The following is a 17863-nucleotide window of genomic DNA, read 5'->3' as shown; positions in this document are numbered from 1 at the left end:
TGAATTATGTTATTACTGTCTAAGCATCGCAAAGCTGTATGCGTAAAGGCGTCTGACGTCACAGTGGCTTGCCTGAAACAAAGGAATTAGAGAAACATGTGCTTACAGGGGCGTCGAACCGCCTTCTCCCGCTGATGGAGCAAAGTTGCTACAGTGACAAAGACAAGCTCCGCGCTCATGGGCAATTTATATGGGGCAACTGTGCTGCGAGTATCTAAGCAGTCGTCGTGCATGGATAAAATGCAATGTTTCAAACAGATCTGATGAATTCACCTACTTTGAAAAAGTGTGCGTTAGGAAGTTCTTTTGACACAAAGCGAAAATCTACAGTCAAGCGTCAATCAGCAGACAGCCGTGTGTTCTTTCGTCATGAGCCTGTTGTCAAAACGGCAGAAAAAAATGTTCACAAACAAAATATTGTTTCTACACTTAAAATGAACAAAGAAAAAATTAGCTAGCCTGATATAAGTCATGTTCATGACGATGCAAATGTAACGAGATTTCGAACTGTTCTGTTGCACACGTTGGGACTCATTTTATTTTTCTACAAAAATCATTTGCCATGACGGGAATCGAACCCGGGCCGCCCTGCATGACAAGACAGATTCCTATCCGCTAGACCATTTGGGAAGACTTGATATGTACACCCTAAGATATCTAAGTGTCATTTCGATGAGGTTTGTAGCAGAGGCCATAGAGCACAGCAAACAAATAATCATGTGTTTAAATATCCTTGTCGTTTTGAAAAATTACCATTGTCACCTGCACAGGAATGCCATGCGGCCAACATTGAAGAAATGTGCTTCTCAAATCTGTCATTAACACTGTTTTCCACACGCTTTTTTCATTGCATTGCCATATAATCAATTGGTCATTGATGCGTCACGAATAACGACAATGCGTCGAAAATTAAAGAAATGTAAACATGAATTATGTTATTACTGTCTAAGCATCGCAAAGCTGTATGCGTAAAGGCGTCTGACGTCACAGTGGCTTGCCTGAAACAAAGGAATTAGAGAAACATGTGCTTACAGGGGCGTCGAACCGCCTTCTCCCGCTGATGGAGCAAAGTTGCTACAGTGACAAAGACAAGCTCCGCGCTCATGGGCAATTTATATGAGGCAACTGTGCTGCGAGTATCTAAGTAGTCGTCGTGCATGGATAAAATGCTATGTTTCAAACAGATCTGATGAATTCACCTACTTTGAAAAAGTGTGCGTTAGGGAGTTCTTTTGACACAAAGCGAAAATCTACAGTCAAGCGTCAATCAGCAGACAGCCGTGTGTTCTTTAGTAATGAGCCTGTTGTCAAAACGGCAGAAAAAAATGTTCACAAACGAAATATTGTTTCTACACTTAAAATGAACAAAGAAAAAATTAGCTAGCCTGATATAAGTCATGTTCATGACGATGCAAATGTAACGAGATTTCGAACTGTTCTGTTGCACACGTTGGGACTCATTTTATTTTTCTACAAAAAACATTTGCCATGACGGGAATCGAACCCGGGCCGCCCTGTGTTACAAGGTAGATGCCTATCCGCTAGACCATTTGGGAAAACTTGATATGTACACCCTAAGATATCTAAGTGTCATTTCGATGAGATCTGTAGCAGAGGCCATAGAGCACAGCAAACAAATAATCATGTGTTTAAATATCCTTGTCGTTTTGAAAAATTACCATTGTCACCTGCACAGGAATGCAATGCGGCCAACATTGAAGAAATGTGCTTCTCAAATCTGTCATTAACACTGTTTTCCACACGCTTTTTTCATTGCATTGCCATATAATCAATTGGTCATTGATGCGTCACGAATAACGACAATGCGTCGAAAATTAAAGAAATGTAAACATGAATTATGTTATTACTGTCTAAGCATCGCAAAGCTGTATGCGTAAAGGCGTCTGACGTCACAGTGGCTTGCCTGAAACAAAGGAATTAGAGAAACATGTGCTTACAGGGGCGTCGAAGCGCCTTCTCCCGCTGATGGAGCAAAGTTGCTACAGTGACAAAGACAAGCTCCGCGGTCATGGGCAATTTATATGGGGCAACTGTGCTGCGAGTATCTAAGCAGTCGTCGTGCATGGATAAAATGCAATGTTTCAAACAGATCTGATGAATTCACCTACTTTGAAAAAGTGTGCGTTAGGAAGTTCTTTTGACACAAAGCGAAAATCTACAGTCAAGCGTCAATCAGCAGACAGCCGTGTGTTCTTTAGTCATGAGCCTGTTGTCAAAACGGCAGAAAAAAATGGTTACAAACGAAATCTTGTTTCTACACTTAAAATGAACAAAGAAAAAATTAGCTAGCCTGATATAAGTCATGTTCATGACGATGCAAATGTAACGAGATTTCGAACTGTTCTGTTGCACACGTTGGGACTCATTTTATTTTTCTACAAAAAACATTTGCCATGACGGGAATCGAACCCGGGCCGCCCTGCGTTACAAGGTAGATGCCTATCCGCTAGACCATTTGGGAAAACTTGATATGTACACCCTAAGATATCTAAGTGTCATTTCGATGAGGTCTGTAGTACAGGCCATAGAGCACAGCATACAAATAATCATGTGTTTAAATATCCTTGTCGTTTTGAAAAATTACCATTGTCACCTGCACAGGAATGCCATGCGGCCAACATTGAAGAAATGTGCTTCTCAAATCTGTCATTAACACTGTTTTCCACACGCTTTTTTCATTGCATTGCCATATAATCAATTGGTCATTGATGCGTCACGAATAACGACAATGCGTCGAAAATTAAAGAAATGTAAACATGAATTATGTTATTACTGTCTAAGCATCGCAAAGCTGTATGCGTAAAGGCGTCTGACGTCACAGTGGCTTGCCTGAAACAAAGGAATTAGAGAAACATGTGCTTACAGGGGCGTCGAACCGCCTTCTCCCGCTGATGGAGCAAAGTTGCTACAGTGACAAAGACAAGCTCCGCGCTCATGGGCAATTTATATGAGGCAACTGTGCTGCGAGTATCTAAGCAGTCGTCGTGCATGGATAAAATGCAATGTTTCAAACAGATCTGATGAATTCACCTACTTTGAAAAAGTGTGCGTTAGGAAGTTCTTTTGACACAAAGCGAAAATCTACAGTCAAGCGTCAATCAGCAGACAGCCGTGTGTTCTTTAGTCATGAGCCTGTTGTCAAAACGGCAGAAAAAAATGTTCACAAACGAAATATTGTTTCTACACTTAAAATGAACAAAGAAAAAATTAGCTAGCCTGATATAAGTCATGTTCATGACGATGCAAATGTAACGAGATTTCGAACTGTTCTGTTGCACACGTTGGGACTCATTTTATTTTTCTACAAAAAACATTTGCCATGACGGGAATCGAACCCGGGCCGCCCTGTGTTACAAGGTAGATGCCTATCCGCTAGACCATTTGGGAAAACTTGATATGTACACCCTAAGATATCTAAGTGTCATTTCGATGAGATCTGTAGCAGAGGCCATAGAGCACAGCAAACAAATAATCATGTGTTTAAATATCCTTGTCGTTTTGAAAAATTACCATTGTCACCTGCACAGGAATGCCATGCGGCCAACATTGAAGAAATGTGCTTCTCAAATCTGTCATTAACACTGTTTTCCACACGCTTTTTTCATTGCATTGCCATATAATCAATTGGTCATTGATGCGTCACGAATAACGACAATGCGTCGAAAATTAAAGAAATGTAAACATGAATTATGTTATTACTGTCTAAGCATCGCAAAGCTGTATGCGTAAAGGCGTCTGACGTCACAGTGGCTTGCCTGAAACAAAGGAATTAGAGAAACATGTGCTTACAGGGGCGTCGAAGCGCCTTCTCCCGCTGATGGAGCAAAGTTGCTACAGTGACAAAGACAAGCTCCGCGGTCATGGGCAATTTATATGGGGCAACTGTGCTGCGAGTATCTAAGCAGTCGTCGTGCATGGATAAAATGCAATGTTTCAAACAGATCTGATGAATTCACCTACTTTGAAAAAGTGTGCGTTAAGGGAGTTCTTTTGACACAAAGCGAAAATCTACAGTCAAGCGTCAATCAGCAGACAGCCGTGTGTTCTTTAGTCATGAGCCTGTTGTCAAAACGGCAGAAAAAAATGTTCACAAACGAAATATTGTTTCTACACTTAAAATGAACAAAGAAAAAATGAGCAAGCCTGATATAAGTCATGTTCATGACGATGCAAATGTAACGAGATTTCGAACTGTTCTGTTGCACACGTTGGGACTCATTTTATTTTTCTACAAAAATCATTTGCCATGACGGGAATCGAACCCGGGCCGCCCTGCGTTACAAGGTAGATGCCTATCCGCTAGACCATTTGGGAAAACTTGATATGTACACCCTAAGATATCTAAGTGTCATTTCGATGAGGTCTGTAGCAGAGGCCATAGAGCACAGCAAACAAATAATCATGTGTTTAAATATCCTTGTCGTTTTGAAAAATTACTATTGTCACCTGCACAGGAATGCCATGCGGCCAACATTGAAGAAATGTGCTTCTCAAATCTGTCATTAACACTGTTTTCCACACGCTTTTTTCATTGCATTGCCATATAATCAATTGGTCATTGATGCGTCACGAATAACGACAATGCGTCGAAAATTAAAGAAATGTAAACATGAATTATGTTATTACTGTCTAAGCATTGCAAAGCTGTATGCGTAAAGGCGTCTGACGTCACAGTGGCTTGCCTGAAACAAAGGAATTAGAGAAACATGTGCTTACAGGGGCGTCGAACCGGCTTTTCCCGCTGATGGAGCAAAGTTGCTACAGTGACAAAGACAAGCTCCGCGCTCATGGGCAATTTATATGGGGCAACTGTGCTGCGAGTATCTAAGCAGTCGTCGTGCATGGATAAAATGCAATGTTTCAAACAGATCTGATGAATTCACCTACTTTGAAAAAGTGTGCGTTAGGGAGTCCTTTTGACACAAAGCGAAAATGGACAGTCAAGCGTCAATCAGCAGACAGCCGTGTGTTCTTTAGTCATGAGGCTGTTGTCAAAACGGCAGAAAAAAATGGTCACAAACGAAATATTGTTTCTACACTTAAAATGAACAAAGAAAAAATGAGCTAGCCTGATATAAGTCATGTTCATGACGATGCAAATGTAACGAGATTTCGAACTGTTCTGTTGCACACGTTGGGACTCATTTTATTTTTCTACAAGAATCATTTGCCATGACGGGAATCGAACCCGGGCCGCCCTGCGTTACAAGGCAGATTCCTATCTGCAAGACCATTTGGGAAGACTTGATATGTACACCCTAAGATATCTAAGTGTCATTTCGATGAGGTCTGTAGCAGAGGCCATAGAGCACAGCAAACAAATAATCATGTGTTTAAATATCCTTGTCGTTTTGAAAAATTACCATTGTCACCTGCACAGGAATGCCATGCGGCCAACATTGAAGAAATGTGCTTCTCAAATCTGTCATTAACACTGTTTTCCACACGCTTTTTTCATTGCATTGCCATATAATCAATTGGTCATTGATGCGTCACGAATAACGACAATGCGTCGAAAATTAAAGAAATGTAAACATGAATTATGTTATTACTGTCTAAGCATCGCAAAGCTGTATGCTCAAAGGCGTCTGACGTCACAGTGGCTTGCCTGAAACAAAGGAATTAGAGAAACATGTGCTTACAGGGGCGTCGAACCGGCTTCTCCCGCTGATGGAGCAAAGTTGCTACAGTGACAAAGACAAGCTCCGCGCTCATGGGCAATTTATATGAGGCAACTGTGCTGCGAGTATCTAAGCAGTCGTCGTGCATGGATAAAATGCAATGTTTCAAACAGATCTGATGAATTCACCTACTTTGAAAAAGTGTGCGTTAGGGAGTTCTTTTGACACAAAGCGAAAATCTACAGTGAAGCGTCAATCAGCAGACAGCCGTGTGTTCTTTAGTCATGAGGCTGTTGTCAAAACGGCAGAAAAAAATGTTCACAAACGAAATATTGTTTCTACACTTAAAATGAACAAAGACAAAATGAGCTAGCCTGATATAAGTCATGTTCATGACGATGCAAATGGAACGAGATTTCGAACTGTTCTGTTGCACACGTTGGGACTCATTTTATTTTTCTACAAAAATCATTTGCCATGACGGGAATCGAACCCGGGCCGCCCTGCGTTACAAGGCAGATTCCTATCCGCTAGACCATTTGGGAAGACTTGATATGTACACCCTAAGATATCTAAGTGTCATTTCGATGAGGTCTGTAGCAGAGGCCATAGAGCACAGCAAACAAATAATCATGTGTTTAAATATCCTTGTCGTTTTGAAAAATTACCATTGTCACCTGCACAGGAATGCCATGCGGCCAACATTGAAGAAATGTGCTTCTCAAATCTGTCATTAACACTGTTTTCCACACGCTTTTTTCATTGCATTGCCATATAATCAATTGGTCATTGATGCGTCACGAATAACGACAATGCGTCGAAAATTAAAGAAATGTAAACATGAATTATGTTAAAACTGTCTAAGCATCGCAAAGCTGTATGCGTAAAGGCGTCTGACGTCACAGTGGCTTGCCTGAAACAAAGGAATTAGAGAAACATGTGCTTACAGGGGCGTCGAACCGGCTTCTCCCGCTGATGGAGCAAAGTTGCTGCAGTGACAAAGACAAGCTCCGCGCTCATGGGCAATTTATATGGGGCAACTGTGCTGCGAGTATCTAAGCAGTCGTCGTGCATGGATAAAATGCAATGTTTCAAACAGATCTGATGAATTCACCTACTTTGAAAAAGTGTGCGTTAGGAAGTCCTTTTGACACAAAGCGAAAATCTCCAGTCAAGCGTCAATCAGCAGACAGCCTTGTGTTTTTTAGTCATGAGCCTGTTGTCAAAACGGCAGAAAAAAATGGTCACAAACGAAATATTGTTTCTACACTTAAAATGAACAAAGAAAAAATGAGCTAGCCTGATATAAGTCATGTTCATGACGACGCAAATGTAACGAGATTTCGAACTGTTCTGTTGCACACGTTGGGACTCATTTTATTTTTCTACAAAAATCATTTGCCATGACGGAAATCGAACCCGGGCCGCCCTGCGTTACAAGGCAGATGCCAATCCGCTAGACCATTTGGGAAGACTTGATATGTACACCCTAAGATATCTAAGTGTCATTTCGATGAGATCTGTAGCAGAGGCCATAGAGCACAGCAAACAAATAATCATGTGTTTAAATATCCTTGTCGTTTTGAAAAATTACCATTGTCACCTGCACAGGAATGCCATGCGGCCAACATTGAAGAAATGTGCTTCTCAAATCTGTCATTAACACTGTTTTCCACACGCTTTTTTCATTGCATTGCCATATAATCAATTGGTCATTGATGCGTCACGAATAACGACAATGCGTCGAAAATTAAAGAAATGTAAACATGAATTATGTTAAAACTGTCTAAGCATCGCAAAGCTGTATGCGTAAAGGCGTCTGACGTCACAGTGGCTTGCCTGAAACAAAGGAATTAGAGAAACATGTGCTTACAGGGGCGTCGAACCGGCTTCTCCCGCTGATGGAGCAAAGTTGCTACAGTGACAAAGACAAGCTCCGCGCTCATGGGCAATTTATATGGGGCAACTGTGCTGCAAGTATCTAAGCAGTCGTCGTGCATGGATAAAATGCAATGTTTCAAACAGATCTGATGAATTCACCTACTTTGAAAAAGTGTGCGTTAGGGAGTTCTTTTGACACAAAGCGAAAATCTACAGTCAAGCGTCAATCAGCAGACAGCCGTGTGTTCTTTAGTCATGAGCATGTTGTCAAAACAGCAGAAACAAATGGTCACAAACGAAATATTGTTTCTACACTTAAAATGAACAAAGAAAAAATTAGCTAGCCTGATATAAGTCATGTTCATGACGATGCAAATGTAACGAGATTTCGAACTGTTCTGTTGCACACGTTGGGACTCATTTTATTTTTCTACAAAAATCATTTGCCATGACGGGAATCGAACCCGGGCCGCCCTGCGTGACAAGGCAGATTCCTATCCGCTAGACCATTTGGGAAGACTTGATATGTACACCCTAAGATATCTAAGTGTCATTTCGATGAGGTCTGTAGCAGAGGCCATAGAGCACAGCAAACAAATAATCATGTGTTTAAATATCCTTGTCGTTTTGAAAAATTACCATTGTCACCTGCACAGGAATGCCATGCGGCCAACATTGAAGAAATGTGCTTCTCAAATCTGTCATTAACACTGTTTTCCACACGCTTTTTTCATTGCATTGCCATATAATCAATTGGTCATTGATGCGTCGCGAATAACGACAATGCGTCGAAAATTAAAGAAATGTAAACATGAATTATGTTATTACTGTCTAAGCATCGCAAAGCTGTATGCTCAAAGGCGTCTGACGTCACAGTGGCTTGCCTGAAACAAAGGAATTAGAGAAACATGTGCTTACAGGGGCGTCGAACCGGCTTGTCCCCCTGATGGAGCAAAGTTGCTACAGTGACAAAGACAAACTCCGCGCTCATGGGCAATTTATATGGGGCAACTGTGCTGCGAGTATCTAAGCAGTCGTCGTGCATGGATAAAATGCAATGTTTCAAACAGATCTGATGAATTCACCGACTTTGAAAAAGTGTGCGTTAAGGGAGTCCTTTTGACACAAAGCGAAAATCGACAGTCAAGCGTCAATCAGCAGACAGCCGTGTGTTCTTTAGTCATGAGCCTGTTGTCAAAACGGCAAAAAAAAATGGTCACAAACGAAATATTGTTTCTACACTTAAAATGAACAAAGAAAAAATGAGCTAGCCTGATATAAGTCATGTTCATGACGATGCAAATGTAACGAGATTTCGAACTGTTCTGTTGCACACGTTGGGACTCATTTTATTTTTCTACAAAAATCATTTGCCATGACGGGAATCGAACACGGGCCGCCCTGCGTTACAAGGCAGATTCCTATCCGCTAGACCATTTGGGAAGATTTCATATGTAGACCCTAAGATATCTAAGTGTCATTTCGATGAGGTCTGTAGCAGAGGCCATAGAGCACAACAAACAAATAATCATGTGTTTAAATATTCTTATCGTTTTGAAAAATTACCATTGTCACCTGCACAGGAATGCCATGCGGCCAACATTGAAGAAATGTGCTTCTCAAATCTGTCATTAACACTGTTTTCCACACGCTTTTTTCAATGCATTGCCATATAATCAATTGGTCATTGATGCGTCACGAATAACGACAATGCGTCGAAAATTAAAGAAATGTAAACATGAATTATGTTAAAACTGTCTAAGCATCGCAAAGCTGTATGCGTAAAGGCGTCTGACGTCACAGTGGCTTGCCTGAAACAAAGGAATTAGAGAAACATGTGCTTACAGGGGCGTCGAACCGGCTTCTCCCGCTGATGGAGCAAAGTTGCTACAGTGACAAAGACAAGCTCCGCGCTCATGGGCAATTTATATGGGGCAACTGTGCTGCAAGTATCTAAGCAGTCGTCGTGCATGGATAAAATGCAATGTTTCAAACAGATCTGATGAATTCACCTACTTTGAAAAAGTGTGCGTTAGGGAGTTCTTTTGACACAAAGCGAAAATCTACAGTCAAGCGTCAATCAGCAGACAGCCGTGTGTTCTTTAGTCATGAGCATGTTGTCAAAACAGCAGAAACAAATGGTCACAAACGAAATATTGTTTCTACACTTAAAATGAACAAAGAAAAAATGAGCTAGCCTGATATAAGTCATGTTCATGACAATGCAAATGTAACGAGATTTCAAACTGTTCTGTTGCACACGTTGGGACTCATTTTATTTTTCTACAAAAATCATTTGCCATGACGGGAATCGAACACGGGCCGCCCTGCGTTACAAGGCAGATTCCTATCCGCTAGACCATTTGGGAAGATTTCATATGTAGACCCTAAGATATCTAAGTGTCATTTCGATGAGGTCTGTAGCAGAGGCCATAGAGCACAACAAACAAATAATCATGTGTTTAAATATTCTTATCGTTTTGAAAAATTACCATTGTCACCTGCACAGGAATGCCATGCGGCCAACATTGAAGAAATGTGCTTCTCAAATCTGTCATTAACACTGTTTTCCACACGCTTTTTTCAATGCATTGCCATATAATCAATTGGTCATTGATGCGTCACGAATAACGACAATGCGTCGAAAATTAAAGAAATGTAAACATGAATTATGTTAAAACTGTCTAAGCATCGCAAAGCTGTATGCGTAAAGGCGTCTGACGTCACAGTGGCTTGCCTGAAACAAAGGAATTAGAGAAACATGTGCTTACAGGGGCGTCGAACCGGCTTCTCCCGCTGATGGAGCAAAGTTGCTACAGTGACAAAGACAAGCTCCGCGCTCATGGGCAATTTATATGGGGCAACTGTGCTGCAAGTATCTAAGCAGTCGTCGTGCATGGATAAAATGCAATGTTTCAAACAGATCTGATGAATTCACCTACTTTGAAAAAGTGTGCGTTAGGGAGTTCTTTTGACACAAAGCGAAAATCTACAGTCAAGCGTCAATCAGCAGACAGCCGTGTGTTCTTTAGTCATGAGCATGTTGTCAAAACAGCAGAAACAAATGGTCACAAACGAAATATTGTTTCTACACTTAAAATGAACAAAGAAAAAATGAGCTAGCCTGATATAAGTCATGTTCATGACAATGCAAATGTAACGAGATTTCAAACTGTTCTGTTGCACACGTTGGGACTCATTTTATTTTTCTACAAACATCATTTGCCATGACGGGAATCGAACCCGGGCCGCCCTGCGTTACAAGGCAGATGCCTATCCCCTAGACCATTTGGGAAGACTTGATATGTACACCCTAAGATATCTAAGTGTCATTTCGATGAGGTCTGTAGCAGAGGCCATAGAGCACAGCAAACAAATAATCATGTGTTTAAATATCCTTGTCGTTTTGAAAAATTACCATTGTCACCTGCACAGGAATGCCATGCGGCCAACATTGAAGAAATGTGCTTCTCAAATCTGTCATTAACACTGTTTTCCACACGCTTTTTTCATTGCATTGCCATATAATCAATTGGTCATTGATGCGTCACGAATAACGACAATGCGTCGAAAATTAAAGAAATGTAAACATGAATTATGTTATTACTGTCTAAGCATCGCAAAGCTGTATGCGTAAAGGCGTCTGACGTCACAGTGGCTTGCCTGAAACAAAGGAATTAGAGAAACATGTGCTTACAGGGGCGTCGAACCGGCTTCTCCCGCTGATGGAGCAAAGTTGCTGCAGTGACAAAGACAAGCTCCGCGCTCATGGGCAATTTATATGGGGCAACTGTGCTGCGAGTATCTAAGCAGTCGTCGTGCATGGATAAAATGCAATGTTTCAAACAGATCTGATGAATTCACCTACTTTGAAAAAGTGTGCGTTAGGGAGTTCTTTTGACACAAAGCGAAAATCTACAGTCAAGCGTCAATCAGCAGACAGCCGTGTGTTCTTTAGTCATGAGCCTGTTGTCAAAACTGTACTATATTTTGCTCTGACCAGAAGAAGGCCTAGTGGGTTATGCCCTTGGACTGTTGCAGCATGCAGTTGACCTTTGTAGGTTGGGGGGATGGTAAAGGAGAGATAGAGGTGGGGGTAGTCTTAGTCAGTTAAGGCTGTGAATAGCACCAAAAGGCATACCCTTATTTGGTGGAAACTATAAATGTCACCATCGTATAGGTTAAAAATGTTTAGGGTAATGTGAACCTGGGAATTCCATGCCTAAATCTGGAAGACAAAGCAGGCTGTTTTGTATAAAAGACTGAACGGCTGGACTAGATAGAGAGGGGACATTATTGACTGAACAGGAGCCCCCACATCTGGCCGTGGTATGTAATGATGAAGTTACGATTAATTAAAGACGATTAAACTGACTCATCCGGACCTCTGCAGCTTCCTTTCTTCATCTAAGTATATTTACTACAAATTGGCGTCACGAACAGGATTTGGCCAACCGATAGCCGTGCAGAAGAACAGGCCACCAGCTGGGTGTGTGCCTCAAAAAGATAAGTATCAAGTTGACTGTGGGCTATCGACCAAATTTTAAAAGAACCAGGTAGATGAATTGAAGGTGGTTGCATGTCTGCTAAATTTAAACAAACAACAAAGTGTCTGTGAAATGTTATGTTGACCTAACTGTTGGAGATACGATCCTTCAATGTAACCCTAAAAAAACTCGGTAATTAGTTTGAATTATTTGGAGTTACGTCACTTAACATTGCGGAACTGGTCTGATCAATTGGTTGTCGTGAACTGGTCTGATCAGCTGGTTGTCGTGCACTTAAATTTAGGAAGACACTAAATGATGTAGAGACTAGATAGATACTGTGGGGGACGCCGTGCAGTGATTTCGTCTAAAAGTCAGGCTACATTGTTTGGGTTAAAGCCCCGTTCAGGTTTAAGTCCTGATAAATCAACAAAATAGTACATATGCAGGTTGAATTCCTGATAACAAAGGCCTGATAAAATATATGTATGCATCCTGGGACAGAGGCGCAAAGCTGCTCTCTCGTTCTAAAAATAGAATAGTTGCCTGCTTGAAAAGCTACAGATCCCTGACAGGGGCGGGTCCCCTGTTCTGGGCTATTTGAGCTAATTTCTTCCAGAGAACGTGTTCTTAAATTTGAGAGAGAGAAATTTGAATTGAACAATATGATTGGGTGTGCACAGTGCAAGCTGTAAATATCTCATCTAAAAGACCTTCCCTTTCTGTTCTTTCATTCTCTCTCTCTCTTTCTGTTCTTTCTTTCTCTCTCTTTCTTTCTGTTCTTTCTCTATAGAATATGCATATTGTAAAAAGTGTAAATTTATTGTTCGTTAAAAATAAGTGATGGGCCTGTTGCCAGCATTTCAAGTGCGCGTTGAGATGTTGGAAACTGTTTAAACATTGGGAAAAAGTAACGTTCCATTTTATGAAGTTTATTTTTCATATCTCTGATCTTATTTTAGTCTAGTATCTTCTGTATGTTTTGTGTTGAATGATTAATTATTTTAAGAGAACTAATCAAATTAATGCTTTGTTTCAAGCAAAACAGGAGAGGGACAGAGGTTCTGAGAGAGAGAGCGCCAGATAGCAGTAAAAAGACAGATTTGTGAGAGACATCAGAACAGCTCGTCTCATATAGCCTACGTCAAAGTAAGACTACTATTATTTGGTTGATGTTTGAAGTTCGCTATATAGACTTGTTGATTGACCATTTGATTGTCTGATTAATTGATCGATTGATTCATGGTTAATTGATTATATGGTTAAATTGGTTAATTGGCTGTTCCATTGGAGATAACTGACAATTGTCAATTGTGATCAAGGATTAATTAATTGAATTGAATTAGTGATTGATTATTTGTGATTGATTTGTAATGAATCAATAAATAAATTCATTGATTGTGAAAATAATATAATTAACCATTGAGTGATTGTTTGGCTAGTTGCTTAATTAAGATAAGGCGATCCTCTCGTTCTCTCTCTCTCTCTCTCATTGATCGGTCTCTTCCACTAACAGATAATGGTAGTGAATTATAGTGCACAGAATAATCATGTTGACATTGATGGAACATGTATAATACAGGCAATCTAATCTGTTTCTAATTTTTGCATGCTCCGACTTGAACAATACTATGTGTGCATCACCTGTGAAATGATATAAAGCTTTTGCATGACTGCGATATAATCATATCACAATTTAAACTGAATATTCTAATTGTAGCGTGGTTGGTGGTTTGTTTAGTATTTACAGGAGGATTGATTTGGCTAGCATTAACAGGACAAACATCCTTGTGAGGGACGTCTGAGTCTGAAAGGTGTATGATTGTGGGGTGTGGAACTGACTTGCTGACAGGCATAACAACAAAGGCATCTCGGTGTCTTTGCTGAACCTTTTTTATTTTAATTTGTTATTTTTGGCACGGAGGTGGTTAGAGCAGTTGTCTCGGGCGCACCTTCACAAACCTGAGTTACTTGGGTCAGTGGAGTCCCCTCAAGGGAGTGCTTAATTGTCCCGCCGCCAAAGTGCTGAAGACTAGGGTTGAGATTAGAAAGTAAGCTTCTGGATAGGAAGATAGCCAGAGCAAGAACGTTTCACACTGGTATGGTGACTGAATGTGTTGATTAAAGACATTAATATAGAATCAACAAAATAAGTAACCAACCATTCAGCCAAGAAGTTGAACTGTAAACAAAGGAAGTGCCTACTGGAAAAGTGTCTTCAGCTAAGTCAACGGTTGAAGGAACAACAATTATGGGTGCGGCTTCAGCTAAGACGTCTACTCCAGTGCAAAAGGTTGAAAAGAGCAACCCATTGGTAAAAGGAATAAGAGATAAAGCAGTGGATAAGAGCCTGGAAGAGGAAACCAGGAGATTAGTGAAGGAGACGAATACTCCTTTCTCACACAAAACCCCAACTGTGGCTCCACCACCATATGAGGGAAGGGCTACGCCCACCAGAAGCTATCCACAACTACCAATCCTCAACACAGAAGGAAGATACCTCATGGAAGATGAAGATAAACAAATACTCGAGACAGGAGAAGCTAAAATCACGATTGTCATAAAAACACAGGCTGCGGTTCTGCAAAACCTGCCTCAACCACAGACACAACCTCAATTGACACCAGTAATACAGGCTGCTCCTCAGCCTCCATACCCACAACCTCAGAAATGGAAAAAGGGGGGTCAAGGACATACTGGACAAGAAGGTTATAATCCAGAACCCCAGCAAGTAGTAAGACTGTGTCACTATTGCGGGAAAAAAGGACATATGATCCGGGAATGTTACAAAAGAGCCCGCGAATGCGGCAGAGAAGCCTACAAGGGACGATATCCAACTCCAATGAATACATCCCAGGGATGAATGTAATGGCCACAGCAACAAAAATCACAGGGACCGGTGAACCCGAACAGGGGCCCGGAACGGGGGTTTTAGGGGTGCCCAGAGAATCTGAAAGGGGGTGTCAGCTGGTAGTGTCTAAGCAGACAAAGAAGGATCCAAAAAATAAAGTTATAACTACAGAGAAGTCTGCAACCGAGAAAGGAAGAGACTGAATGTCCTCTTAAACCTGCAATCTTATTTCAACTGTAGATTGAGTTCTCAGCTATAACAGGCAAACCAGCCAAAGAAAAAACACATAGTTAGATAGAAACAAAGCTTTTACACAGATTTTACTACTAAGTATATTTTGAAGACATAGAGACGCTATACACTCCAATAAAGTTAAGACGACACCTATCATGACCTCCATCACCCAGTCGTCTGACCCTGAGATCCCAGACAACCACAAAGAGAGCTAGCTAGCATTAGCTAGTGGTGACACCAACGGGATTGCGAGGGAGAAACATATTGGCAGCGTTTCGTACAAAGACAACAATACTCTCTCTTAAGCTCAATACCTTAAGGACTCCTGTCACAGATATGGCTGCAATAATAAAGGAAATTGTCAGCCGAAACAAAAGGAGATACCAGGAAGATGGGTTTGACTTGGACTTGACCTATATTTATCCAAATATAATTGCTATGGGCTTTCCTGCAGAAAGACTTGAGAGTGTCTACAGAAACAACATAGACGATGTAGTACGGTTTCTGGACTCAAAACACAAAAATCATTATAAGATATATAATCTTTGCACTGAGCGACATTACGACACCGCAAAGTTTAACTGCAGAGTTGCACAGTACCCCTTTGAAGACCACAACCAGCCTCAGCTGGAGCTAATCAAGCCATTCTGTGAAGACCTGGACCAGTGGCTAAGTGAGGATGACCATCATGTGGCGGCCATCCACTGCAAGGCAGGGAAGGGCCTCACCGGTGTCATGATCTGCACTTATCTCCTCCACCGAGGGAAGTTCCTGGAGGCATAGGAAGCACTCGACTTCTACAGGGAAGTGCGGACAAGAGACAAGAAGGGAGTCACAATCCCTAGCCAGCGACGCTATGTCTACTACTACAGCTACTTTCTGAAGAACCAGCTAGAGTACAAGCCCATCACTCTGCTCTTCCACAAAATGGTGTTTGAGACGCTCCCCATGCTTAGTGGAGGCACCTGCAGGGACAGTACCGTTAAAAACAGGAGTGACCCGATTCCTCAGGGCTTCAAGAAAGGGAATTGGTATTGGAATCCGCAGTTTGTGGTTTATCAACTAAAAATCAAGATCCATACGTCCAACACAGTGCACACAAGGCGAGGGGACAAGCATATGTACTTTGAGTTCCCCCAGCCACTGCCTGTCTGTGGAGACATCAATGTGGAGTTCTTCCACAAGCAGAACAAGATGATGAAAAAGGACACAAAGCCTCTCAGAAGAAGTTGCAATATTGCCAGGAATGTGTAGTTTATTTTGGACAATCCATAGCACACTGGACACTGTTGTGGCGACGAAGTTCCAACTTGGAAAAGGCGACGATTGCTAGCAGCACTGAAATAGTTTACGATAGTTAGCTACAATAGCTCTGACGAATCATTTGAGGAGTAACAAGTGTTGCCATTCAGAACTTTGCGATAGTGAGTGTTTCAAAGTTAAATCTAACTTTTTTAAGTAAGCTATATGTTGCTCATCTTGAGACATAGAAGGAGGATACTTTGCGAAACTTAGCTAAACATATTTTGATTCACTTTTAGCTGAATCCGCTCAGGAGCACAACTGAGACGTGGTAAGGTAACAGCCCATCACCAACCTACCAGGATGGCAGAACCAAGACTTGAGAATTCCCATCACCTGAAAACTTTAGGTCAGGAGGGAACGGAACAATTTTTGAGCATCCCCCAGCCAACTGGAGCAGACAGACCAGGTGCAGTTCTTTTGGTGACACACGAAGTGGAGTTAAAGGAGACACTTACTCCCAAAGACTTGACCATGTTGCAAGAGGAAGCAAGTGCACTAGATAAGAACTTGTGGCTTGTCAGAGGAGCGAGTCAGGATGCTACAGGCCTCTGGAGGAACAATGAGGGTTTGATAGTAGCACCTCCTAACTAGCTAGGACTGTTGATACATGACGCTCATGGGCTCGCCCATGTAGCGAGGGGGGAAGTGAGAAGGAAAATTACAAAAGAATACGGATTTTGGGCACCATACCTACTAGAACAAATTGACCATGTAGATGTACAATCTGTTTGAAAAACAATATTAGAAGAGGAGTATTAACTCCTCCAGGACATATCCCAACACCAAATGGGCCAATGAAAGAACTAGTCCTCGACTACGTGGATATGATTCGCCCTGTAGGAGGCAAAAGATATTGTTGTTGTCGATAGATTTGTTGTCGATAGCTTTAGCAGATGGGTAGAAGCATGCCCAACCAAAAGAAAAGATGCCCAGTCAGTTGCTAAATTCTTATGCCGTGAGGTGATATCACGCTGGGGAATTCCTGATCGAATTTCATCAGACAATGACAAAGAATTTGTAGATAAGACGGTGAAACTTAACAACTCAAAAGTTAGGGATTAAACAACGCTTTGGTAGTCAGTACTAGAATTCCTCACAGATACAGTTACTGAGGAAATATAGGAATTGGAGACAACAACAAAGCTAACCGGAAGTGGAAATGTCAATGGAGCTAACAACGTATAAAACACAATCAGAAAAATATCAAGAAGAGTTGACGAGTCCTAAGCCAGAGCCAGAATCTGTAACCGCGTATACAACTAACAGACAAGTGCAAACAACTTTAGAGTTTGAACCTACAGTGACAGAACAAGAATATACCACAGAGCCAGAGCCTGTCGACAAAGCTGAGATAGTGACCCCATTAGTTCAAGAAGAAATTGTTTCCACCATGAATGAGCCTACAATGTTTATGGTTGGACATGAAATTGGACCAACTCAGACAATGGAGATTAAAACTCAGA

Source organism: Argentina silus (genome assembly GCF_951799395.1).
Source record: "Argentina silus genome assembly, chromosome: 13".
NCBI classification, from domain to species: domain Eukaryota; kingdom Metazoa; phylum Chordata; class Actinopteri; order Argentiniformes; family Argentinidae; genus Argentina; species Argentina silus.
This window is presented reverse-complemented; position numbering follows the sequence as displayed.